A 2,960-nucleotide genomic window follows, 5' to 3' on the forward strand; every position below is an offset into this window, starting at 1 on the left:
AGCCAACTTAGGTAAAATGAAGCTAACCTATGTCATTTTGGAAAAGAAGAAGAATAAGAAGAATAAGAAGAAGACTATAAGCTTATTATTTAAACTTGATCATTTTGTGCTAACATAAGTAATTTTGGAGCTAACCTATAGGAAACTAAGCATATTAGAGATAACATAGGTAACTAAGTATATATATATATATATCATTTTGGAGATCTGACATACCTGACATAGTTCAATTCTCATTGTTCTTCTCCTTCTCCTTCCTCAGCCTGATGCGCCAAGAGCGGCGAGGCGGTGGAGGCAGCGGGATGTAGTCTTCTACCACAATTGACATGGTCATGTCGCCCAGCTGTGGGATCGCCGGCGCCACCACCGGTGCGTGGTCATTGTCAGGCACCACCACCATCGCGAGGCCACCTTCAGGCAGGACGGGCACGACCATCGCTAGGTCATCCTCATCCACCACCATCTCTTGCCCATGGTCAGCCACCACCATCTCTTGCCCATGGTCAGCCACCACCATCTCTTGCCCTTGGTCAGCCACCACCAGCGCTAGGTCATCCTCAGCCTGATGCCCATCGTCATCCTGCAGCTCCTCATCCCCACTCTGCTCCTCTTCTCCCCCACTCCAGTCCGGATCATCCTTCTTGTTGTCAGAATCGCTGCTGCTTTCGCTAAAGCCAGAATCGTTGTTGCTTTTGCTACTGCCATAATCGCTGCTGCTTTGGCTGTAGCCAGTGTCGCTACTACTGCTCCCATTGCCTGTCCAAATGCAACAATGACCGTTAACAATCGATGTGAGACAAAGACAAATATAGAGGAATAAGAAGAGGCAGAACGTACTGGCATCATCATCGTCAGCATAGCGCATGCGACACATAGTCGCGTTGAACACCTTCACGATGAGCATGGTGGCGTCGTCGTCGTACCTGAAGAGAAGGAAGTACCCCAGCCGCAGGTCGTAGGCACGGTAGAACTTCTCCCACCCATGATACAAGTACATGTGGCCCTCCTTGATCACCAACTCCACATCCCATAGCCTGTGAAACCCGCTGCCGGCCTGTCGTAGATTCACATTATTTGGCGGATCTTCACCCAGCATGTTCATAAAACTGTCAGGCAGCCTCTGCAGTTTGGGACAATGAGTGATGTAGCAAACAACATATATCATAATGAGATGGGTGAAGGGGAGATCTCTCGTTTTATATACCTGCGTCTTGGATGATACTGAAGTCCCAAGTATGATACTGAAGAACTCGAAAGCATCCAACTCATACTGCGGTGTGGCAGAGCGGCAGTGGCTGCTTCCCCCATCTCTGATAAGCAGCAGAAGAGACCAATTAGCACCCTTACAACAGATCATGAAACACCGCGAGGACGCTAGCAGCCTAGCACTAGCAGTCGCAAGTACACTACATAACTACTAGCAGCCTAGCACTAGCAGAAGCCAACGAGCAACTGAAGTAACTAACAACAACACACGAGCAGCAGACGCAGTAGCACATCCAGCACAAGTAGCAGACTAGCAGTAGCACCAGTGCCCCACCAACAAGTAGCAGTAGCAACATACAGCAGCACCCAACAGCCAAAAAATCATGGATTGCTGTTAACTAAAAATCATGGATTGCTTATAACTAAAAATCATGGGTTGCTGTTAACTAAAAATCATGGATTGCTGTTAACTAAAAAAATCATGGATTGTTGTTGACCTAAACACTAGTCAAATACACTAGGAAATATATTGCATCCAACTATCATAGATGCAGTGCAAGTGTGTAACTACTGACAGCTGCTGTTGTGCTCCTTGAGCTCAGCCCTTATATTTTGAACAATCCTATACAACTCTGTCTACCTGAATAGAACATGACAGCTTTGACCAAACAATCAACAAGAGGAAAACAATCAAACATCTTGATCAGCAAATGAATTAGTACTGATTTATTCACACTACTGAACTTTTGCTCTTATACTTGCTCTTATAACATATAGTGTAGATAACCATGACTTAACCATACAATAAGCATTTCAGAGGGATAGCACCATCTAGAGAAGCTGGGTTGAAGAGATTCAAAGAGGACTACTCATTCCTAGCTTATAGTTTTCTTTTGTTTAATATCATCCTATAACCTTATGATACTTCAACAAGCCATATGTGTTGTTAGTTTTGTCATGTACTTTGTGATGGCAGTACGACACTAGATTGCACGAAGCAAAGAGCATGCACAGTCTCACTGAAAACATACATAGCTGTTCCAGTGGAAATACTTCGTTTAATTCAACACTTCTACTAGGAGTAGCCTTTTTAGTGCTAGCTGAACTTTGAGTAATGGCTTTTGAGTGGAGTCCACAGCAAATGCTTTTGGATTGAAGCTCTTGCCTGCCTAAAATGAAAGACACTTGGCCTTGGGTTACTGACCACACTAGCCAAGTGGTTTAGACCATTTAATTCCCTTCACTGAAGAGGGAAACACATACCTATTATGCAAATGGTTCTGTTTATAGGTGCAATTATATTTGATCATGATTAAAATATTATTGCATCTACAGGGCATTCTCAGCATAGAACTGATGGGTTGCTGACCAAAATTAGCAATTTTTGAACCTAATTTGACCTAAATTAGAGAGGGATTTGACCTAAACCTAGCAATAGAGAGAAGAAGAGGGCATGGCCAGGAGGGAGGAGAGGAGGAAGAGAGGAGAAGAGAGGCAGAGGGAGGAGGGTTACATGACCACGATGAGGTGGTGGCCGGAGCGGAGACGACGGAGGGAGGAGACGGTGAGCTTGGGGGAGGCGGGGATAGACGACAGGGAGGTCGCGGGCCTCCTCTCCTGGTGGACGTGGGGCCTCCTCTCCTGGTGGACGTGGGGCCTCCTCTCCTGGTGGACGTAGGGCGGCACCGAGGCTCCAAGTCTCCGGCGGCTCCGAGGGTTAGGGAAGGAGGTGAGGGAGGCGCGGGGGAGGCAGG

The sequence above is a fragment of the Triticum aestivum genome, chromosome 5B, assembly GCF_018294505.1.
Source record: "Triticum aestivum cultivar Chinese Spring chromosome 5B, IWGSC CS RefSeq v2.1, whole genome shotgun sequence".
NCBI classification, from domain to species: domain Eukaryota; kingdom Viridiplantae; phylum Streptophyta; class Magnoliopsida; order Poales; family Poaceae; genus Triticum; species Triticum aestivum.